Below are 25,846 nucleotides of genomic sequence, written 5' to 3'. Positions count from 1 at the left end.
CTAGGGGGTGGCTGGGCCAGCGCAGGGCCTCACTGAGCTGGGGGCCAGGCTTAGCAGGGCCATAGTGGGGCGGCGGGGCTGGCAGGCACGCCACATTGAAACAGAGGCTGGCTGGTAGGCCTGGGAGGGATCCGCAGCATTGGTGGTCCTGGCGGGAACTTTCTGGCCCCGTTGCCCCTCCCCCAGCCTGCCTAGGAGATCAAATGGGCCAATCAGGCCTCAAAGCTCTGAGGGCAGGCCCTCCTCTGGACTGCTGAACTGTACAAACACTGGCTTATTACTGACCCATAGGGTGATGTCACATCACAACATTTTCTAGGCAGACTTTGTTTATGGGGTAGTTTGCCGTTGCCTTCCCCAGTCATCTTTACCCCCAGCAAGCTGGGTACTCATTTTACCAACCTCGGAAGAATGGCTGAGCGAACCTTGAGCCGGCTACCTGAAACCGACTTCTGTCAGGATCGAACTCAAGTTGTGAGCAGAGCTTGGACTGCACTACTGCAGCTTTCTGCACCACAGACATTACGTGACCCATTTTGGAGCTGCATTTGCAGAATTCCAAGAACACAAGAACTCTGCTGGATCAGAACAGTGGTCCATCTCATCAAGCATTCTGTGTCACACAGTGGCCAACCAATTGCTCTGGAGCGCCAGCAACAGAGCATAAGGGCCACAGTCTTTTCTGATTTTTCTTCCTAGCACAGGTATTCAGAGGTTTACTAACTCCGAATGTGGAGTTTGCCTTTTAGTCACCATGGCTAGTAGCCACTGATAGACCTATCCTCAATGAATCTGTTCAACGCCCTTTTAAAGCCATCATTGCATCCTCTGGCAGTAAATTCTACATTTTAATCACTTGTTGAGTAAACAAGTATTTCCTTTTGTCCGTCCTCACTGACTTTTATGTTTGAGATATCCCTTAGGCGTGTATCCTACAAAAAGAGCTTGATATTGTATTTACTGTAAGGCACAATAATAATAAAATCATTTTTAAAGTATTTCCTTTTGTCTGTCCTGAATCTACTGCCCATAAACTTCATAGGATGCCCTTGAGTTCGAGTATTTTGGGAAAGAGAGAAAAGGTTCTCTCTGTTCACTCTCTCTGGCCTGTTCATAATTTTATAAACTTCTACCATGTCTCCTTTTCATCTTTGCCAGTGTGGTGTAGTGGTTAAGAGCAGTGGTTTGGAGCGGTGGACTCTAATCTGGAGAACCGGGTTTGATTCCCCACTCTTCCACTTGAGTGGTGGACGCTAATCTGGTGAACCTGAGTTAGTTTCCCCATGCCTACACAGGAAGCCAGCTGGCTGACCTTGGGCTAGTCACAGCTCTCTTAAGAGCTCTCTAAGCCCCACCTACCTCACAGGGTGTCTGTTTTGGGGAGGGGAAGGGAAGGTGATTGTAAGCTGGTTTTATTCTGCCTTAAGTGGTAGAGAAAGTTGGCATATAAAAACTCTTCTTCTTCTTCTTCTTCTAACTGAAAAGCCCAAGGCTCTTCAGCCTTTCTACATAGGAAAGGTGCTGTACCCCCTTAATCATCTTGGTGGCCCTCGTCTCTACTTTTTCCAGCTCTGCAATGTCTTTTTTCAGATACAGTGACCAGAACCGCACACAGTATTCCAAATGAGGCTGCATGATAGATCTACACAGGAGCATTGTAATATTAGCTGTTTTATTTTCAATCCCTTTCCTAATTATCCCCAGTGCAGTGCTTGCCTTTTTCACTGCTGCAGCACACTGGTTGATATTGAGGTATCCACTACAACCCAAAGGTCTCTTTCCCTCTCAGTCTCAACAAATTCAAACTCATTGGCATATACTTGAAGCTGGGATTTTTGGCTCAAATATGCATCACCTTACACTTCCCTACACTGAACGTCATTTGCCCCACTGTTATTCACTTACCCAACTGGTGGAGATTGTCCAGGACCTCTTCACAGTTGGTCTTATTTTTCATCATTTTGTGTCACCTGCAGACTTGGCCACTGCACTGCTTACCCCCTTTTTAGATCATTTATGAACACATTAAGTAGTAATGGTCCCAATATTGATCTTTGTGGGACTACACTACTTCCCTCCATTATGAGAACTGTCTATTTAATTGGTTCTTGTAGGTTATCCGGGCTGTGTGACCGTGGTCTTGGTACCAAGACCACGGTCACACAGCCCGGATAACCTACAAGAACCAATGAACTCTGACCGTGAAAGTCTTCGACAATATTTTGTCTATTTAATCCTTTGCTTCCTGTCATTTCACCATTTTTTTATCCATAAGGGCACCTGTTCTCTTATCCCATGACTGCTAAGCTTACTCAGGAGTCTTTGATGAGGCCACTCAAAGAGTTGTTATCCATCTCTACTTAAAAAAAAACTCCTACAGAAAAATGATGTGGCCAATTATCACTCAGACTCTAACAGTGCCTTCCTGAGGAGAGTTACTCCAGCCTAAGCCCATTGAAATGAATGGACTTAGACTGGAGTAACTCTCCTTAGGAATGCACTGTAACCTACCCTTTCTTTGCAAAGTGACTAAAAGAGATGTAGAGGACCAACCCCAGGTCTTCTTGGATAACTCTTGTGCTCTAGACCTTTTTCCATCTGGCTTCAGGCATGGCTATGGAACAGAGATGGCTCTTCCAGCTTTAGTTGATGACCTTTGTCTGAGTGTACACAAAGGCCATGATGCCTTGTTGTTTTTGTTGGACTTGAATAAGTCCTGAATAACTGCCTGGCTGCTGTGGTAAATTGGCTAAGGGTGAACAAATTGAAACTAAACCCTGAAAAGATAGAGATAATTCTGGTTGGGAAGGTGGAGACCTTGAAAGACATCGTTCTCCTTACTTTTGATGGAGTTCAACCAGCCCTTGCTCAGTTAAACGTTTTGGGGTCATACTGAATCCAGTTTTATTACTAGAGAAGCAAGTTAATGCAGCTGCAAAAAATGCTTTCTACCAACTCAGCATAGCCCATAAGATGGTTGCACACCTTGATACATCTGACCTGGCTACCTGAATCCATGCGGCAGTAACATTGAGACTAAACTACTGCAATGCACTGTACATTGGTATCCCCCCCCCCAATCAATCTATAAAGTCCACTTGGTGCTGGGGGGGATGGGGTCTCATATTTTCCAGCTCCATTATTCCCTATGGAGAATATCTCTTGGGGGGATGAGGGGGTGTTTTTAATGATACTGATACAAAAATTGCCAGGGAGCTGCTGATGCATGTTCTTAAAATAACCCCAAAATTTCAAGTCACCTGGAACAAGGTGCCCTCAACTATCTTCCATTGTTTCCTATGGAGGAACCTCCCCACCACAAAAAAAATATAAAACCAAATAATCCCCCCCACTGGAATGCTATTGAAGCGATTGCGATACTAAGCCCAACCAATTTAAAACCTGAGAATCTGAAACTATGGCAAATACATGAATCTTAACTTGTGTAAAACATGAGAATCTCACAGTAAAATGCAAGAATCCACTAAGAAACCCATGAACCTGACACAAACCAACTCCAGCAAAGAACAACTTAAAAACAACAACAAACCCCCTTGAACGTGACAGAACTTTACTTCAAAGCAGTTTGGCAAGCCAATACCAAGCCCTGGGGAGACACAGAAACACAGGGGAAGGGGAGAAAAGTAAAAACTATCCTGGGAGCTTCCAAACACTGGCCCCCAAAGCTCCTGGTTAATCCTGAATATTTCTGGGATTTTTCAGGACCCTCCCCCCCTTTTTTTTGGTGTCCTGAAAAATCCCAGATATATTTGGGGAAGCCAAAGATATAAAAAAAATTGATAAGTATTTTTGAGGTATATTTTGGCTTGGTTATACCCAAATGCACATCCCTAGTATTGACTCACTCTGGGAAATCTGTTGAGTCCAAGTGAGAAAGGCAGAGTATAAATAATGTATATAAATAAATAAAAATAAAATAAGTCCAAGTATACAATGTCTACCAGGTCACCATTATCAGCATGTTTGTTCACATGCAGCCCCAAAATGGGGTAAATAACACCCCCACCCCTGGGCCATTTCAGTTCAGGAAAGCCCCTCACTATGATCCCAAGCCAGATCAGGCCTCTGCCTGCTTTAAAAAGCAGTCCCTGCCGTTGCTGCATAGTTGCACGGAAAGTTAAAAACAGGCTGTACAGTTTTAGAATGAACACATATGCATTTTTCAATTTCTTTTTCTATCTGCTCTAAAGAACTTAAGGATATTTTATGCAAGAGTTTCCAATTTATTTGCTTATTTAATGCTATCTTTTTATCATTTACATGCCATTTATACATTATGAGCTTCACTGTTAAATAGGCTGGGTGCTGTCATGTGTGAAAGGTAATGGAGCAAGGCTAGTATTGACACCTCTTGTAGCTCAGCCAATAACCAGAGAGAAAAGAGCAACTATTTATGTCAGGTAGTGGTCATTACTGTGGTTGATGCCCCCCCCCCCCAATACAAGACTAGCTGATCACTTTTAAGGGGCTGAGCAGAAAATTTTTGCACTTCCTTCAAATTAGTTGTAAAGGGGACTTCTTCTTTATTTCTTTCCCTTTTTCTTTTTGCTTCACATTTTAAGTAAGGGTTAAAAGGTAAAGGTTCCCTGTGCAAGTTCCGGGTCATTCCTGACCCATGGGGTGATGTCACATCCCGTCATTTCCTAGGCAGACTTTGTTTACGGGGTGGTTTGCCAGTGCTTCCCACAATCATCTTCCCTTTACTCCCAGCAAGCTGGGTACTCATTTTACCAACCTCGGAAGGATGGACGGCTGAGTCAACCTTGAGCTGGCTAACTGAAACCAACTTCCGTTAGGATCGAACTCAGAGCTTGGACTGCAGTACTGAAGCTTACCACTCTGCGCCACGGGGCTCTTTTAAGTAAGGGTTATTTGATACTAAATAGGTCTGGCATGGTTTAGTAGTTAAGGTGTTGGACTAGGACCTGGGAAACCCAGATTCAAATCCTTATGTGCCATGGAGGCTTGCTGGGTGACCTTGGGCCAGCCATATACCCTCAGCTCTGACCCTGGCTGGTATTTGGATGGGAGACCTCCAAGGAAAACCCAGGTGATGCAGAGGCAAGCAATGGCAAGCCACCTCCAAACATCTCTGAACTTGAAAACCCTACATGGTCATAGGTCAGCTGTGACTTGACGGCAAAAAAAAAATGACTTCACGCTTTAATTTGGATGGCAGAAGTAGTGTGAACTATTAGCATATAAACTGGGATAATTGACAAGCACTCTGAAGAACCTGAAGATGAAGGAAGGTTTTCTCAAGCCAGCAGATGATTGGATGTGTAACCAAGAGGTTAGGCATGGGATTTCCTCTGTGCTGAGTTGCATCTGAACATAAGAACACAAAAAGAGCCCTGCTGAATCAGACCAGTGCTCTATTTATTCCAGGACCCCGTTTCACACTGCAGCCACCCAAGTTGTCATGGAGGGCCAACAAACAGGACCTTTCCCTGATGTTATATTCATTCCTAGCATCCAGAGTTTTGCTGCCTCTGAATAAGGAATCACCTAAACCCTTAGTTACTGTATGGCATGTTGGGGGAAAGAGATTTGACACCTTTCAGCACAGATTTCTATGCAGGCTAGGATAAACCAAGCTGGAAGCAATGCCTATTGTGTTGTTTAGTACCAGAGTGGTGTTGCCCAGAAATGCAGCCAGCCAGTGGGGCTGCCCCTTTCCCAGCCCACACAAAAAAGTGAGACTTAAACATGTAGATTAGCCATTAATAAACCTAGTTTACCCCATAACCTGGTGTTTTGTGTTCTCATTCTGTATATATAATTAGATATAGATATATAGATATATATGATTGATAAAAAATAATGTTCAAAAGTACAAATTTAATCAGAAAACTTGGTGTAATGAACCAGGAGATTGAAAAAAAATAAAGACATACGGATTCAATATGAGCAAGGGAGAACTGAAATTGAAAAAAAGATTATGAATCAAAACAGTGGGGGGGCAAAGATTTGGTAGTATCACCAAAACCAAAAAGAGACATAGAAATCATAGACATAGGAACCATACATTTTCTTTAGTCAATCAGTTATTAAGTTAGTCAGTCAATTATTAAGTTAGATATAAACAGCTTGATAACTTCAACACTTGAACTCCATCTTTCAGAATGGGCAGCAGCTGCCTACTTTCTAAAAGTGGTGTTCAAAATTAAGAAAAAAAGCTTGGATTTGGTGTGGGATCACAACCTGAGCAATTCCTATCTGAGAGTGACTTTAGGGCCCTGTCTCTGTGCATGGTCAGAGCACAAGGTTTCTGTGTGGCCCCGCTTTCAGAAATTATTCTGTTCAGATTGGAGGATATAGAATATTTTAAATGGGAAGTTCTTGGGTTGGATTTTGCTCAATAATATCCCAATTACATGCCTTTCCAATCCATCAGCCCCAACCTGACATGTTGCAGTGTAATTGCTTTTCCCATGTGGTAATGTTTCAAGCATGTAGGCCATCTAAATGATGTGGGAATTTCCTACCATATATCAGTGCTGTCTAATGAGTGGTGTTAATGGCAGTCGCCAACTGCTCCCATTGGGAGGGCAAGGAGGTTGCAGATCTGGAAAACTTCCCTGCAAATCACAGATGCATAAGAATTGGTTATGATCACTCAGTGATGAGGAAAAAATAGTATTTTGTTATTATTAGTTCACACAGCCCTGATTTGACAATAGATTGTGGTGCTAAGCCCATGTGATTGGACTCCAATGCATACTGCCTTGCTCAAAAGTATGCAAAGATTCTTTTTGGTGTATGCTACTTATATCTCCCTTGCATCACCTCTGCATCTTTGGTTTAAGTGTTAATAATGTATAACAAAATTTTACGCTCTATATATGTATATGTATTTTTTTCTCTTTATATGTATTTTTTTTCTTTTTTTCTTTTTTTGGATTCATTATAAAATGCAATAAAAATTTATATATATATATAAAAAAAGTGTTATCCCCTTGTGTTCAAGAGGAATCTTCCAGTGTATTCTTCTTGTTTACCAGTCTATACATTAAGTGACTTTGGATACTGTAACATCAAGTAATGGTACTAGGCTGTGGATCAAAGGAGGTCATAGCCTATTTGTGGTGTTATGCAGTGGCAAACCATTAAAACATATAGTTAATTTAAGGAGAAAACTCAAAAGTGATCAATGCGTGGCTTCAGTGGCCTCATTAGTATATCTTAACAAAAGGGTGACCTGCAAGGACTTGTGGGACTTGTGGGAGTGAGGCATCTCATCTTCCCTTCCTTTGCTTCCTCCCCTCTTGTTTACCCACCCTCTCATTTCTGTTTCACTCTCTCTTGTTGTCATTTTCTCAGCAGCTATACATTTGGGATACAGTGAGTGCAGGATGCATAGAGAAAAATGTGCTTTGCATGCTCTATGCCCCAAGCTCCTGCTGCTGTGGGCTACCTGATGGGGCCTTGTTGGAGGAGAAAGAACGTCAGTCTTCAATGCCCCATCAGCTGGGTGGCAGAGCAAGAGGCTTAGAAGAGAGAAAGAAAGCAGCAGTGGTGTGAGGGTGAAGAGTCTTTCTCTTTTCCAAACCTCCACTGCCACCTCCTCCTTGGAGCTATGGTGTATCTTTCTCGCTACCTTCCTCTTCTTCACCCTTCTCTCTTGTGAGCATGGTCTGTCTGTTTGTTTCTCTCTTTCTGTGTCTCTTTCCCTGTGCATATCCTCTCTCATTTTGCTGCAGCATCCTCTCAGACTGCTACCAACTTAGAGAGGTTGCTAGGCAACCCCTATAATGGTTGAAGAAATCTTGTGATATTCTGTAGAGGGATCTCTTTTTAAACTTATGCTTCTCTCACTTTTTCAGATTTGTCTGGGTTTCCCCCCCCCCCCCCCCAAAGTCTGATCTCCTTTCTCTGTACATGACCCTAATATGTAGATTTAATAATCCATATCTGGGGGGATGCTGAGAATTAGATATGACTAGTTGGGGACCCACTTGTTACATACCAATAAACAAACAAAAAACCCCACAAACCTCTTACCTTCCCGCCCCCCGACACTGTGCCCAAATTCTCCATCAATAATGTATCAATTCATCTTTTGCTGTCATGCCTTGGATGTTAAAAAAAGGGTATGGTACACATTCCCATTGGCATTATTGCAGGAGTGATGGCTGACCTTTGAGTTCATCCACGTATCTTCTACCTGTCGCCTGTCACTGTCCTGAGCAAAATAATGTCACAAGAAACCTGAAAATGAAGCAAGTATTGTAACACTCTTGAGAATCCAAACATCGTCTCCCCCTCACCCCTTTCTCGTTATTTTAATAAGGTTTTACAAACTCTCTGTTGGATGCCACAAACAATGAACAAAATACAACAGTCTAGCTCTCTTGCAGCAAAGGTAGCATTGGGCAAAATTGTAACTACCAGTTACAGCTGTGTTCAGCCAGAAAAGTTGACCATTTCTAGGACTGTTGGGCAAAGAGATAGAGAGGGCGGGGTCATTCTCGCTAAGAGGTTCTTTACACATTTTTTCTTTATCGGTATCCAGCAGTCAGCTGCAACCACAGAGATTTTGCTGTATTTTTTTTTCTCCTTCCTGTCTGCTGATATAAGAGCTGATGTGGCCACAGGCACAAGTCTTTTCACTGTTGGTCTGTGTCTCTTAGCCTGTGCCTTCACTGTAACCAAGACTAGCCCAAGACTGGAAGACTGGTGGTTGTTTTCTTTGTTTACTGGTTTATTTATATAGAATTGTTTCTATTGTTGTAAGCTTCTCTGGGTTCCTGTGGGGAGAATCTATAATAATAAACATCTATATTATAAACAAACAAACAAATAAATAAATATAATAATAAACATCTATATTATAACATCTATAATAATAAAAGGATGCATGTGTCTGTCTGTGGCAGGTGTAACTTAACAGAAAATAAAGCTAGGAGACTCAAAATTGGCCACAACCTTGAGGGTGATCATGGGGAGTTGCAGTGCCCAAAATGGTGGGAAACAGAACACCCTGGATCCACTTATCTTCAGGACACCCACCCACCCCCGCCCACCAGTGCAATTTCCAATTGAAGCAATTGTTGCATAACACATCAGAAAATAAAGCTGGGCATTTCAAAATTGGTTATCAGATTCAGAATGATGATGGGAATAGCAGTACCAAAAATGAAAGGAATTGTGACAACCTCGTCTAGGATATCTCCAGAACCCCCACCCCCACACTATTTGCAATGGAATCTAAGGTTGTCTGTTTATGGCAAGCATGACTCATCAGAAAATAAACCCAGAAGTCAATTTCAGGATGTCATCGTGGGAGTTGCAGTAACCATAATGAAGGGAATCAGAAAATCATGGCCCAGATTGTCTCCAGAACACCCCTTTGTTATTTTCAATAGAATCAAACGTTAACTCGCGAGAAGCAGGAGATTGCAGACTGCACAGACAGGAAGGGTGGAAAATATCCTTCCTGTGAAAAACAGAGAGGGTGGTTAGCAAGTTCCCTGAGCTGTTAGAGCCAGTGTGGTGTAGTGGTTAGAGTGTCTGACAAGGATCTAGGAGAACTAGGTTCAAATCCCCTCTCTGGCATGGAAGCTTGCTGGGTAACTGCTGTCAGGGGGGGAAGGATAGAAATAAAAGATTCTTATTGTTGTTATTATTATTATTATTATTATTACCTTGATCCAGTCACACATTCTCAGCCTAACTTACCTCACAGAGTTGTTTTTGTGAGTATAAAATGGAGGACTGGACAATGATGTAGGCTTCCTTGATTCCACACTGGGCACAAAGACAATAGAGACAAGGTGGGGTGGAAAATTCCCCCTCCTTTACAAAACAAGAACTTCCTTGAGCTATCTTCACATAATGCCTAGTTAAATTGTGGAACTCCCTGCCCCAGGATGTGGTGATGGCTGCCAACTTGAAAGGCTTTAAGAGGGGAGTTGACATGTTTATGCAGGATAGAGCTATCCATGGCTACTAATCACAATGAATACTAGTCATGATGCATACCTATTCTTTACAGCATCAGAAAAGCATGCCCATCATATCAGGTGCTGTGAAACACAGGCAGGATGCTGCTGCAGTCATCTTGTTTGTGGGCTTCCTAGAGGCACCTGGTTGGCCACTGTGTAAACAGATTGCTGGACTTAATGGGCCTTGGTCTGATCCAGTATGGCTTTTCTTATGTTCTTATGATCAAGGAGACTCAGGTTTGACCCTCCAGTCTGCCATGGAAGTTGCTGGGGCCAGCCACATGCTCTCAGCTTAACCCACCTCACAGGGTTGTTGTAAGGATAAAATGGAGGAAAGAATAATTGTGTAAGCTTGCTTTGGATTCCCATTGAAGGAAAAGGTAGGGTATGAAATTGGTTATACACATTTTGTTTCACAAAAAAGGAAGATCATTCTATCAGGTATTGTTGCAACTCCTTTAGCAGAAGGCAGAACTGTTCATTCAGTATTCAAACTATTAAATTTTGGAGCAAAGGGACATACAGGGTTGGTGAGTGGATTGAATGTGTAAGGCTCTAGTATTTAAATAAATATATATACAAGAAATTGTTGTGAATAGGGTTTTTCTCTTCTGAGTTGGCATCACAAGCCTCAGGAAAAAATTCGTCACCATTCAGAAGCAGATGTGAATACAAGCAGCATTGTGTGAGTTTGGTTTTTCTGTCTTACTGTCCAACCCTGGGGTGAAGGAAACCATCTATCTTGAATGAAACAATTTTGATTGATGCAAGTTTTCCTCTCCTATCTCAGTCATCGTAGAATGTCATAGACATGAACTTTAGCTGTCTTTGAACTTCCCAGAATTCAAAGCCTGCTAGGCTTCTCAACCCTAGATTTGCCTCTGGCACTTTTGATTCATATCTGCCTGATAGCATTTTCTGATGTCCCATAGAGTTTTGTGACACCTTTCTGATACAAATCAGGATTTTGGTGTCCCTGGCTAAACAAAGATGCCCCCAAGTGTTTCCTTGATTAAAATCTGCATTGACCTTTTATGTTGTAGATGGGGAAGAGTAGTAATGCCTGACCAATTCACTTTAGTGGTTTTCTGTCAGCTTGGGGTTTAGGTCTCACAGGTGTTGTTGTTGTTGTTGTTTTTGCCATCAAGTCACAGCTGACTTACGGCAACCCCATAGGGTTTTCATGGGAAGAGATGTTCACAGCGAGTAGCCACCAGTTGTCATTGGTCCAAACAAGGGGACATTCCCACTCTACAATTCAAGGTATGGGGGTTCACAGTTGTGGGCCCTTGGTCTAGTCTTTGTTTAGCCCAGCCTGGTCTAATCTTTGTTAGTCTAGTGGAATCCTGGAATCTAAGGTGAATGACCCACAGAGGTGGACAGAGACTGACCCATCCCTCAGACATTGAGGATGGGGGAATTTTCACCTGATTGTACGTTAACTCTAGGTAGCGCTGTTTTCTGTTTGTTTCCTGTAGTGAAAACAAGGTCTATTTCCCTTTACTGTAAGTTGCTTCCTAATTATTTGTACTTCCTACTGGGTTAGAGGAAGATTTACTATAGGTGTTTAGTGGAAGAAAGCCCTTTTAGAAACTAAAACAGCTAAGTCTTGAGGGAGTGAAAACCTTTTTGATAAATTACTGCAGCACACTTGCACTAGGGCTGTTGAATTTAAAAAAATTCGGTATAGTTCAGATTCGGCTGAATTCGGCTCGTTTAGATTCGGGATATGCCAAAGTCCAAACTCCCCCGCTTCGGGTCCGTGCAATTCAGCGGGAATTCAAAGTTCGGGGGAAAAATTCGGCCGAATAAAGTCATTAAAAACACAACCGCACATTTCTGTGGCTCTGGGGGGGCATTTTTGGGGGTAGAGGTCCCAAACTTTCAGTGGAGCTTCAAAGGACATTTCTTGAAAGACCCCCCAAGTTTTGTAAAGATTGGGTCAGGGGGGGCTGAGTTATGGGCCCCGAAAGGGGTCCCCCCACCCTTAATGTGCATGTCTGAGCGGAGCTTGCCGCCCACGCACAAAGCTCCCAGCCCCGACAAACAGCTGAGAAGTTTGCAAAGCATTGCAACACAACTGAAAAGCAACACGACTGCAGAGCAACACAACCTTGTAAGCAACATTTTTGCAACTGTGCAAAGCAACACCTGACACCTGGGAGTTTGCAAACCATGGAAAGGGACAGAGGCAGCTAGCTATGCATAATGAGCAGGAGGGGTGGAATTTCCCCTTTTGCATGGGGCTCCAAATGCATTCTTTAAGTCACCATTTGGAAACCAGTTTTGAGCAAGCATCCAAATAGACCTAACCGCTCTTATGAATGAGGGAAAACCTGAAGACACACAACTGAAACCCCCCCTCAAACCAGGGAGAGAGAGACTCAAGGGGGAACACACCCCCAGGCAGAACCGGCAAAAGCCCCCTTTGGCTTCCCCCCCCACCCACAGAAACTGCTCCCTCCCCACACACACACAGACTCTGCTTCCCCCCCACACACACAGGAGAAAAATTATAGATTAAAGCCCCCAAAGGGGTCTTACTGTGGCTGTCTTCTGTTCCATCAGGAGGGGCTGGGGAGGACTTGTAATCCAAGATGATTCCAATTAGGCACGAGACGTTTTGCTCTGGAGATGCACAGGATCAGCTGATCCATTCATCCCAATAGGGAAAAGGGGGAAGGGGAAAGCCCATATCTCGGGACCCCCTGACCCAATGTTTACAAAACTTGGGTGGTTTCTTAAGAAGGCTTGTCTGAAGCTCTGCTCAAAGTTTGGGATCTGCACCCCCAAAAATGCGCCCCCTGCAGCCACGGTAAGAGAAAAGGGGGGAGCCGATATTTCTGCCCCCACTGAACCCATCTTTACAAAACTTGGGTGGTATCTTAAGAAGGCTTGTCTGAAGCTATGCTGAAAGTTTGGGGGCTGTATCCCCAAAAAAGCGCCCCCTGCAGCCACGTAAATGGAAAAGGGGGGAGGGAAAAGGGCTGGAGCCCATATCTCGAGACCCCCTGACCCAATGTTTACAGAACTTGGGGGTATCTTAAGAAGGCTCATCTGAAGCTCCACTAAAATTTTGGGGTCTGTACCCCCAAAAATGCGCCCCTGCAGCCATGGAAAGAAAAAAGGGGGGAGCCCATATCTCGGGACCCCCTGACCCAATGTTTACAAAACTTGGGTGGTCTCTTAAGAAGGCTTGTCTGAATCTCTGCTGAAAGTTTGGGGTCTGTACCCCAAAAAATACGCCCCCTGCAGCCACAAAAAAGAGCGAATGTGCACAAGCACCCCCCCACACACACACACACACACAAGGATTTCCCTCTCTCGCTCTCTCTCTCCCCGGCCGGGCCGCACAGCAGCTGATTCCTCCAGTACTCAATCCTGACTGATTGGCCAGAAGAAGACCCAGCTTGGCCACCGATTGGCCGGGGAAGGGGAATGCTGCTTACTGACGGTTATGCTGCTTACTGCCGCCCCGAATTGGCCGGATTTATTCGTGAACTCCCGAACTTGTTGAATTTGGCTCCCCCGGTTGCCCTCCATTTTTGAGTTCGGTTCGTCCCGAACTAAAAACCACCAAATCAGGGGAAATTCGGCTGTTTTTCAGTTCGGGCCGAACCAAATCAACAGCCCTAACTTGCACCGACAGATCACTCAGACTATACAAGGGCACAAGCTCTCATGGACAGCTCCATCACCGTTTGAGAGGGAAACCCAGAAGGCGGGGGGGGGGTATGAACAGCTGGGAAGAGTAAGCCTGGCATCCTCTCTCTCACACACACATCCAGCCAAGGTGAATCAGAGACTTAAGAACATAAGAAAAGCCATGCTGGATCAGACCAAGGCCCATCAAGTCCAGCAATCTGTTTACACAGTGGCCAACCAGGTGCCTCTAGGAAGCCCACAAACAAGACAACTGCAGCAGCAGCATCCTGCCTGTGTTCCACAGCACCTAATAAATTCGGCATGCTCCTGTGATCCTGGAGAGAATAGGTATGCATCATGACTAGTATCCATTTTCACTAGTAGCCATGAATACTCCTCTCTTCCGTGAACATGTCCACTCCCCTCTTAAAGCCTTCCAAGTTGGCAGCCATCACCACATCCTGGGGCAGGGAGTTCTAGGGCTGTCAAAAAAAAAAATTCGGTACAGTTCGGATTCGGCCGAATTTGGCCCTTGTGGGTTCGGTACGTGCCGAAGTCCGAACTCCCCCACTTCGGATCCGTTCAATTCGGCGGGAATTCAAAGTTCGGGAAAAAAATTCGGCCGAATAAAGCCATTAAAAACACAACCGCGCCTTTCCGCGGCTCTGGGGGGGGCATTTTTGGGCTTAGAGGTCCCAAACTTTCAGCAGAGCTTCAAAGGACGTATATTGAAAGACTCCCCAAGTTTTGTAAAGATTGGGTCAGGGGGGGCTGAGATATGGGCCCTGAAAGGGGTCCCCCCCACCCTTAATGTGGATCTCTCCGCAGAGCTTGCCGCCCACGCACAAAGCTCCCGGCTCGACAAACAGCTGATGAGAGCAAGGGCGGGGCAGGTGCTAAGAACTTTGCAAAGCAACACAACTGCAGAGCAACCCCTTTGCAAATATGCAAAGGGCGGGGCAGGTGTGAAGAATTTTGCAAAACAATACAACTGCAAAGCAACACAAGCACGCAATGCAAAACCTTTGCAACAGTGCATAGCAACACCTGACACCTGGGAGTTTGCATACCATGGAAAGGGACAGAGGCAGCTAGCTATGCATAATGAGCAGGAGGGGGTGGAATGTCTCCTTTTGCATTGGACTTGGGACCAGGCAGATGCATTCTTTAAGTCACCATTTGAAAACCAGTTTTGAGCAAGCATCAATAACCTAACTGATCTTATGAATGAGGAAAAACCTGAAGAATAAAAATGAAGCCCCCCCTCAAACCAGGGAGAGAGAGACTGGAGGGGGAACACACACCCCAGGCAGAACCGGCAAAAGCCCCCTTTGGCTTCCCCCACCCACCCACAGAAACTGCTCCCTCCCCACACACACACACAGACTCTGCTTTCCCCCCCACACACACACAGAAAAGAAAAAATATAGATTAAAGCCCCCAAAGGGGTCTTACTGTGGCTGTCTTCTGTTCCAGCAGGAGGGGCTGGGAGGCTGGGTAATCCAATATGATTCGATTTGTATCCAATATAAGATCCATATGTATGCATCTCTCGAGGGTGATCCATTCATCCCAATAGGGAAAAGGGGAAATCCCATATCTCGGGGGGCCCTGACCCAATGTTTACAAAACTTGGGTGGTCTCTTAAAAAGCCTTGACTGAAGCTCCGCCGAAAGTCTGGGATCGGCACACCCAAAAATGCGCCCCCTGCAGCCATGGAAAGAGAAAAGGGGGGGAGCCAATATTTCAGCCCCCACTGAACCCATCTTTACAAAACTTGGGTGGTCTCTTAAGAGGGATTCTCTGAAGCTATGACAAAAGTTTGGGGGCTGAACCCCCAAAAAAGCGCCCCCTGCAGCCACGAAAATGGAAAAGGGGGGAGAGGAAAAAGGGGTGGAGCCCATATCTCGGGGGCCCCTGACCCAATGTTTACAAAACTTGGGGGGTATCTTAAGAAGCCTAGTCTGATGCTCCGCTGAAAGTTTGGGGTCGGCACACCCAAAAATGCGCCCTCTGCAGCCATGGAAAGAAAAAAGGGGGGGAGCCCATATCTCGGGACCCCCTGACCCAATGTTTACAAAACTTGGGTGGTCTCTTAAAAAAACCTGTCTGAATATCCCCTGAAAGTTTGGGGTCGGTACCCCAAAAAATGCGCCCCCTGCAGCCACGGAAAGGAGCGAATGTGCACAAGCACCCCCTCACACACACATGAGGATTTCCCTCTCTCTCTCTCTTTCCCCGGCCGGCCGCACATCAGCTGATTCCTCCAGTACTCAATCCTGACTGATTGGCCAGAAGAAGACCCAGCTTGGCCACTGATTGGCCGGGGGAGGAGAATGCTGCTTACTGACGGTTATGCTGCTTACTGACGGCCGAATTGGCCGAATTTATTCGCCGAACTCCCGAACTCGCTGAATTCGGCCCCCCCGGTTGCCCGCCAGTTTTGAGTTCGGATCCGTCCGAACTAAAAACCGCCGAATCAAGGGAAATTCGGCTGATTTTCAGTTCGGGCCGAACCGAATTGACAGCCCTAGGGAGTTCCACAATTTAACTATGGGTTGTGTGAAGAAATACTTCCTTTTATCTGTTTTGAATCTCTCACCCTCCAGCTTTAGCAGATGACCCTGCATTCTAGTATTAAACTTCCAGTATTATCCTGGGGAAATTCCAATAACTGGAATGTCTCTGGTGGTGGTAGGTGCCACCTGGTTCTGGACCGGTTTGGAAGGAATCCAAACTGGATACAAATTTCGCCACAGATCCAGTGACCCTGGTGACTTAGCACAGGTGCAGAGCCAACCGCAGCAGGCAAAAGGGGATGAGATGCATGGGGGGGGGGGAGAAGGACTGTGACAGTTTTGTCATCTTTTCTGCCATTGCAAGCTTTCCAGAATGTCAAGCTTTCTTGAATGCCTTGCTGTCTATAATGGCAGGGGAAGATGTAGTATGGCTGGCCTCTGACTCTCTGCCTTTCCCAAGCTGCAAAGGTGCCTATAGGGTGAAATGTACCAAATGACTTAAATCCTGGAAAGGCACAAAAAAAAAAAAAAAAGACTAGAAAAATATTGGTACCACTGGAGGGGAAGCACCAACCATGCAGCATCAGGAAAATTATTTCCATTCCACCTATTTTCTTTCATAAAATTTCTCATTTTCATTTACTGTCGATCAAAGGAATGGTAATGATATACACCATTTTTATGCTACTCTATTGAAAACAGGTGTTAATCTTGTTAGCATGTTTGGAAGAAAGGCTGGCTGCAGCTTTATCCTGAGTGTGCAGAAACCATAAAAGCTTTCTCTTTGAACTGAACCAGTTCTCGGGACATTCAGTAATATTCCTACTTTTTAAAGCTAAACAACATGACAGGAGTTTCAGTGACCAAACCAACACCATGTGTACTTTGGCCCTAGTACTGTACGTTTTAATTCTTTCCAAGAGAGTTGCAAGAACCACACAGAATACAAGCATCTTCACGGTTAATCAGAGAAAATCTCTAATACTTTAACAACTCATTCCTGAGCCTTTCTGCAGCTGGGGACACGTGGCCGAGGTGCTGCCGCGGTGCCTCCAAAGCCATTCCTTGGCCACCGAAAGGCTTTAAAAAGCCTTTTAAATTCTTTGGGAGGAAATGGGGCATTTTCCCCATTGAAAACAGTGAGGCTGAACCAGGAAAAACCTGGCGCAGCAAAGCTGATATCGGAGGACGTGTTTCTGGCCTGAATGCTGTCAGGAAGTGGCCTAGCCAGTCTGTTGCTGCCCCACTTCCAGTTTTAGTCCTGGCCTCAGCAGATGGAAGAGGGAATCCATGTATAAATAGTGCCAAATGCAGTGCTCCATCCATGCCTCCTTCTCTCCTCTCACCCCTCCATACACCAGTCTTTAAGGCAATGCTCCAGACTGCTTCCTCTAGGAGGGAATATTCCTAGAATGTTGTTCTGGGGAAGCCACTTTTTGCCATTTTTTCCTCCCACTCCTCTATTTCTCAAGGATGGGGGGCGGGGGTTGAGGGTTGGCAGGGCAAATGGCAAGTCTATCGAAGAAGTGCAGTGGGGTGGGGAGGGCTCTTAGCTTAGTAGTAACACATCTGCTTGCCATTCAGAAGGTCCCAGGTTCAATCACCAGCATCTCCAGTTAAAATATCTGGCAGTCACTGATGTGAAAGCTATCCTGGAGAGCGGCTGCCAGTCTGAGCAGACAATATTAGCTTTGATAGACCAAGGATCTGATTCAGTATAAGGCAGCTTCATGTGTTCATATGTGAACACACCTTCTCTTCTTTCTTCTTGACTGAGTGGGGAGGGCCTTGCACAAGCCATTCTTTTAGGCTTAGAGCAACTCTCTTGCTTGGCCTCCTACCCTCTAATGTGAGACTATAGAGACTAGGAGGCAACATCATACAGCATCACCACCATTTTCCTCCTGCTGCCCAATCTCATCATGGTGAGAACTGAGGGCTTGGAGTGGGCAAACATCCACACCTCCAGCTGTCAAATGACAAGCCGAGGTGTATCTCTGCTTAGGATGACAACATGAATTTATTTTTTTACATCTTGCTGATTTTATTGCATTGTGTTTTTGAAAACATTTTAACTGGTCTAAGACTGAAGTAATAGAATGGTGTAAAATCCAAAGCTCTATGTAAAACTATATTGCAGGTGTGCTTTCCCCACTGATGCCATGTTGCAGGTTGTCTTAATAAAGAACTTAAAGAAATAAAATAAAAAGAACTGCCTAGACATTTACAAGTATTTTTTTTCTTGCTAATACTGTCAAGAAGATGAATAACATTGCTTTCTCCATGAGCAGCGTACCCACTGAGGCTCATTTAGGCACGTAGAGGTCTGAAATAGCTTCATCATAATCCCCATAGTGACAAAACCGTAATTGTTCTGGGAGGGGAGGCCACAATGAAATGGATGAGTCAAGAAGGGAGATGTTGTATCAATTGATCTCTTTTATTGCTAGGGATTGACTCTGCTGTCCACCATCTAAATTTAACGTTTTCTTTTTCCCTGAGGATTTATCACAAGTTTTCATGCACTGTTGTTTCAGTAACTAACCTGTCATTTTATTGACCTCACACTCCATCAAAGTGAAAGAATCTCATTCATTTAGGTTTTATTGCACCTCTGCTGCGTTCTAAGGAAATACAATACCACAACACTCATCTAAAGAAGATCTCCCCTGTTTGGGCAGTTCTGTGGACAGATATCTCTGCCTGGGCCCCTTTCAGGAAGCTGTTCTTCAAACCTATAACTTGTGAATAGTCTGCCTCTTCCAATTGTTTAACCACCTGCGTAGGAGTCTTTCCTCAAAGGTCGCAGATTGGATCAGAAACAGTCATTCTGACCTTTGTGGAACTATTCCCATTTAATGATCTGAAGAAGTCTACATATACTGCTACTTGCTTAAGAATATATATTTTCGCTGGAAATGCACTTCATTTGTCCTCATAGCAATCCTGCAAAGCAAGCTGTTGTTACTTTCATTTATATACCTGGGGAAACAGAAACAGTGAGATAATGAGTTGTCCAAGGACATACAGAATGCTCCCTACTGCCATCCCTTGATCAAGAGATTCCATAATATGCAGCAGTGAATTATGTACCGGTCCCGCTTACTGTGTCCACATAAGCATGATTACTTAAAAACATGCTCAACTCTGCCTTCATCTGCAAGGCATCTCTATTCAAAAGAAAGTCCTACTGAATACAACAGTACTAAACCAAGTAAAGCATGCTGGGAAAGTGGCTTTTAGACTATAACTTCCATGTAACCATACACAGGATCAGGATCAACCAAGCAGCGTGGTGCAGTGGTTAAGAGTGGCAGACACTAATCTGCAGAACCGGGTTTGATTCCCCACTCCTCCACATGAAGCCTGCTGGGTGACCCTGGATCAGTCACAGTTCTCTCAGAACTCTCTCAGCCCTCACCTATCTCATAAGGTGTCTGTGGTGGGGAGGGGAAGATGGTTGTAAGCTGGTTTGAGACTCCTTAAAGGTAGAGAAAAGCAGGGTATTAAAACCAACTCTTCTTCTTCTTCAAACTGTTGCTATATCAGGGCACACACAGAACTCTTTATTCTCTCTGTCAATCATCTCTACCAAAAGAAAAAGAAAAAAAGAAAGTCACCAGTTACCGCTTTTTCTTCATGTCTCAGTGAATACAAGCAACTTGAGCAAGAGTCACATGTGCATAAGGTGACAGGGAATGGAAGCTGAAGAACAGACCAACTACCCATCCAGATGGCCCATCCAGAGTGGGGGATGGAAGGTAGGCAGGCTGGTACAGTGGCAGAGGGATGGAGGATGGCTGGCTGGCCCAGATGCACAAGGACAAATGAAGGGGGTGAACAAGTATAAGCCAGGCAGGCCCTACTGCTGCTGCTCCCTGCCACAGGGCTTGCCCAGACCTATCCTCTTTTTCCTCATAATGGACCTTTTGCTTTGGCGAGGAGGCAAGTGAGAAGTTGAGAGTTTTTCCTCCATACCACTCATTAAGTACATCCTCCTGGAGAACTGTTGCAGACCCCCCCCCCCCGAGTCCAAGGACCACCATTCAAGAACTGCTGCTGTAGATGACCAACTAGTTGTGCTGCATATACCCAAAAGTCTTCCAGTCTAATAGGCAGACGTGTCTCTAAGGAGGAAAACTTTACAGGAACTGCAAACTCCATAGGCAAAGCATATAGCTTTGCCCATCAGGCTTTCAAACACTAGACATAAACAAGAGAAGAAATAATTAGCCACATTTTAATGTGTGCCCACTTCTGCTTCATGGCCTTTACTCTGGTGTTGAGCTTTTAAAGGGAGTCCCACTGAGGACTTCCCCAGGGTCACAGTCAGATTTGTGCACTATCCCCCAAAACCCATACTGCAATTTCTTTAATCTCATTGCCTTGACAATTAATTATGATTCAGATATCTGAAGAGCAAATTAGGAATGAGCTGATTTCTATGGTTCAGTTCCTTGACAGTTCTGCAATTCCATTCCGCCCTGCAACCCACTGCATCTTGATTTTGGTTTAGCTAGGATAATTTCAAAATCAGTTCAGGAACTGGATCATGTGTAGTTCTCTAGGGTGTTCACGTCCTTTAATTCATTTGCATCTTCCACATTACTGTGCATCTGCACTGATAAAGCGTTGCAAAAAAGGAATTGTGATGTGATTATACCCTTTTCAAGAAGTTTTATTTCATTGTGCTTCTGTTCATTAATGCAGTACCATACAGAATGAATCTTTATATAACTGTACTTATAATCAAATTTAAAATTGCCTTGTTTGGGAGTGTTTTAGCAATATACATGAGAGCATCAGTAATGCAAAGGAGGAGGAAAAGACATGCAAACTCCCTAAAACTGAAACGTGAGGCCAATTGTGGTTCTGGATGTTCAGAAATGTAAAAAGAGGATTTTCTTATGCAAAATTCAGATGAAGAGAAATTCAGAAGTATCTCTGAATTGTAAACAAATATGGCACATAACTGTGGTTTTAAAACACATAGTATCAATTTTATAATAATAAGTGACCAATGTACCAAGTGACAAATAATGTAGTCATTTAAAAATAATAATCTTCTGGGACTATTTCCTAACAGACTAATGTTCAAGGTGTGATGTTGCAGAAATGTAGTAATAGTGGAAGCTTCATCTTTTGGATTTCTGACCATTGTATAACTTTGAAAAGCATAGAAGCCCTGCGCAGAAAAGATAAAAACACTATTCCCAAATATCAGTGGATAGATAATGCACAGTTCAGTAACGGTAAGTTAGATAATAGATTGCACTACTTTTGTGACCATTTTCTTCCTACTGTATCCCTTTTCTCCACTTTTCTTGGAATAAACAATACATAGGTCTTTAGATTTAAAAAAAACCCTTCTTTAAATAAAAATGTGTTATTTTCCTTTATTCACCACATGATGGCAGCATCTGTTTACCCATAGGGAGATCTGGTGAAAAAGCTTGTTCCCTTTTCTAAAAGTTGGATTTTTTTTCCTTAAAGAAGTTTTCTGCCTGTTTAAAAACATGCAAGAGGTGGTTTTGCAAAAACTGAAACATGTGACTCAACATTTTGAAATGTCTGGACTTCAATGCAGCGATTAGCTCTTCCTGATAAAGTCGAATTAAAATAAATAAAACTTCTTCATAAAACCAGACCAGACACAACTCACCCTCAATCCATTTGGGTGACACAATCATGTTACAATGAGAAGTGGGTGAGAAAACCTTTGTTTGGCATGACTGGCTTAAACATGTCAAGGCAGAAAAGTCAGTGCATCCTGACTGTATCTGAAGTGGAGAATGTGTGTGATGTTCACATGCCTGGATTTGAGGGCTTTACCAGCAACTATATCACCATCATCATCATCTGCCCAAGGCTTGCTGGTTAACGTTTATTTCGAGTTTTAAAACAGCAGTGCCAGGGAATCTTCATTCACAGTTCTTCCACTGCTGTATTGAGCTTGGAGTGAAAGTAAAAGGGCATAACCAACTTAAAACAAACTTTAAACATGATTACAGCTCCAATCTCACTGGAAAGGAATCACCAGCTTGTGAATGTTCTTGTGAAAGAGAAGATGAGGTAGTAAGTTAGGATTAGTGAATCAGGTTCCTGTCAAGACAAAGGGTTTTTGGTTTAAATTGCATTTAAATAATAAATTAGATCTGGCATTTCTTACATTTTAACAATAGCAAGTGTTGGCAGAATGTTGGCAGAAAAGGCTGCTGACCCCTGTTGAAGATTATTTAGCTGTTGAAGGAAAGGGGATCCCCAAAAGATACTAAGAGGACTTTGCTGGAATTCTTTTAAAAAATCATTTTAGGTCTGTGTTGGCAGAGACCTTGAAGCTCTGGATGTGTAACAGCTGCCTGAGGCATGACTAGGAAGGGAACTGAGGCCAACTGTGGCTCAGTGGTAGAGCATCTGCTTGGCATGTAGAAGGTCGCAGGTTCAATCCCTGGCATCTCCAGTTAAAGGGACTAAGCAAGTAGGTGATGTGAAAGACCTCTGCATGAGATCCTGGAGAGCTGCTGCCAGTCTGAGTAGACAATACTGACTTTGATGGACCAAGGGTCTGATTCAGTATAAGGCAGCTTCATGTGTTCAAGTTTCTCATATTTAAATTATATGAAGCAAATTTACCTTCTTAGCATAGATATCAGGGAAATTCTTATATGCTAAATTTCTGTGTTATCAGGCTGCTGGCATACAAAAAGACTAATAAAAAGGTGCTACTCAGGCTTGCCGTCTTTCTTCATTGCAGAATGTCTATGATTTATTGCTGAAATTGAGCATTTGTAGGAAAAAATGAAAGTGAGTAAATATTTAATATGGTGTTTTAAGAAACCAGGGGGGATAGATGGACTATGTGATGTATAGCTTTTATATTCTGCTGCATACAGATTGCTTTTTATAGTCCAGTGACAAGTTTGGGTGAATTTTCCCCAACTAGAATGACTAAATCCATTGTACTGGTCCTGTCTACAAGTCTGACCTTTCAATCAAACTTGAAACCCTGACTCTGTCAACCTAAATATAGGAACCTAGGATTGCAACCGGACTGTAGAGGGGCTATGGCTTCATGCTAGAACATCTGCTTTGCATGCAGCAGGTGCCAGGTTCAATTCCATGCATCTACAGTTAAAAAGGATAGGATTCCATAGTAGGTAATACAAAACACTTGAGAGCCCGGAAAGATGCTACATGTCAGAGTAAACAATATGGCCGTCAATAGAACAATGGTCTGACTCAGTATAAGGCAGCTTCACATGTTCATTCTGATATAACATTGTTACTCGGCCTCATGATTATTGGTTAGCATAGTAGAGTGTCACATCTTTCTAAGGATTTATTTTCTGTGAGTATGATGTATGAAGTCAAATTACTTTTCTATTTTGACTGGAGTGGCTCATAGGGACCATATAACTCGAGTCTAGTTCCATCTACACTGGCTTCCAATTTGCTTCCAAGCTTAATTAAGAGTGCTGGTATTGACCTTTAAAGCCCTGTATGGCTTGGGACAAGTATATCTTAAGGACAACCTCCTCTCATACGAACCTACCCATGCACTGTCGTCATTTTAAGAAGCCCTACTTTGGTTGCCCCCACTATCTGAAGCTAGACGGGTGGCAACCTGAGAAAGGGCCTTCTTGGTTGTGGCACCAAAACTTTGGAATCCCCTCCCCAGAAAGGTTCATCCATCTCCCTCTGTCAGTGTCTTTCATCACTGGGTGATTCCAAAGGGTGATGCCTTTTTTGTTGGGGGCATACCCCCAATAAGGGTTACTGGCCCTCCTTCTGGTGTTACTTGTTTATATTATTTAATTAAATTGTCTTATATGTTTAAATGTATTTTTAATTGCTCAAATGTTTTAATTTTTAGGTTCACAGCCTTGTGGACTCTGATCAGGTGGAAAGGTGGCATAAAAACATTTTAAATAAAATACATGAAAATAGGTCTGGTAAGAGTAGGGCTGCTAGGCCACCAGCAGGGGCAGGAGATCTGCACTCCAGCTCGATTTCCCATCATAGCAAAACAAACAAACAAACAAAAAAAGTCCATTGACTTGATGGCATGAGAATAAACTGTGTTAACATTTATGAATTGTTAATGAAAAATTACACTTTTACTTTCTTATCTGTCTATTATCTATAAATAATTACACTTTTGACACTTGTCAAAAGTGTAAACTGATAGACCTCATAGATGAGAAGATTCAGAGGCTGGAGGATTGGATTGCTACCCCTCAAGGGATCAAGGATGGAGAGCATTTCATTAACAGCAGCCATGAGGCCCTGCATAGGGATGGGGAGACCAGTCAGAGGGAAAACAGAGTGGATGACTTCCCTAACAAGAATGGTGACTTAATATTAACCAACAGGCTAGAGTTGGGAGATGGGGTGAAGGTGGTAGAGGAAGTGACCATGTCCTCCCATAATTCCTTTTTCTGTTGGGAGACAAGGGAGTTCATAGCCAGACATGTCTGTTAGATTTTAGGAAGACAGACTTTAATGAGCTCAGAGGCATTAATGTTATTTGCCACATTGCTTTCAATAGAAAACACAGCTAGGCTTGATAAATGCTCTTGGTACATTGTTTACCTGAGATAGGTTTTTATAAGCATCATTTTGCTAAAGCTCCTTTCACAGGTTACTGATGATGTTGGTAGAGTGGTGTACATTCTTAACACTATACACAAATTAGAAAATGCATCCTGTAAATGATTTGTGTGAATCACAGGTAATAAATCTAGGCAGCTCAACTGCTCGGTATTTTTAGAAAATACTGAGTTTGATCTCTAAATGTTTCAAGTTCACAAGAAAATTCTTCAGCATTTAATTCCTCTGAATAGTTTTTGTCAAGTGTGCTGCAGGCACCATTCAGTCCAAAAACATGGGGCATTTGATTCCCCCCCACACACACTTCAGCTGTGAGATACAATTCGAAAGTTCACTGGCACACACAAGTCCTAAACAGCAGAAGAGCTGAGAGGGGCTCATATACAAAACCACACATACGAAGACATCTGGAAATACAAGTAATGACCAAGAAAACAATTTGCTCCCCAGCATCTGAAGGACTAATACACCTGCACAGAAAGCTCACAGAATTAATAGTGCCATCCTAAGTAGAATTGCATCCATTGATGGCAGTGGGTTTAGAAGGAAGGCACTTTAAGTTCTCATTTTTTCCTTCCTACTGTCTCCAAACCTATTTCCACTACAAGTTTAGGTAGTGCAACTTCTGTTGAGGTAGACTGCAAAAGAGCTCTCTTCTAATCTAAGCTCCTTACTCAGGGTTATAATAAACCAACGAGGTATGGTGTTGTCACTGTTTTTCAAAGCAAGGTTCCAGTTATCCAGTTTTCAAACCCACTGAATCTGTAAAAATATGTGAAGAAGGAAAAGTTTGTTGCAATTTAAATGTTTGTGAAATTCCAGTGACTTCCATTCATCTATATAGTATATATATCATGGAGTTTAAGTGAGAAAACAATTACAGAATGATTGCCTACATGCAATAAAAGTCACTAGGCTGTCTATCCTGTACCTGTAACATGGAAACATGGGCAAGATTCGAGTCTGGTAGTACCTTAGAGACCAGCAGGATTTGGCATTACTGGCAGGACTTTTTTTTTGCTTTATTACAGGGCAGCTGCTCCAAGGCAGCTCGGAGAGTCTTTTTTTTTTTTTTTTTGAGATCTTACTGCTCAAGGGGGGAAA

This window comes from Euleptes europaea, chromosome 6, assembly GCF_029931775.1.
Source record: "Euleptes europaea isolate rEulEur1 chromosome 6, rEulEur1.hap1, whole genome shotgun sequence".
Taxonomy (NCBI): Eukaryota; Metazoa; Chordata; class Lepidosauria; order Squamata; family Sphaerodactylidae; genus Euleptes; species Euleptes europaea.
The sequence above is the reverse complement of the archived record's forward strand: the minus strand, read 5'-3'. Positions refer to the sequence as shown.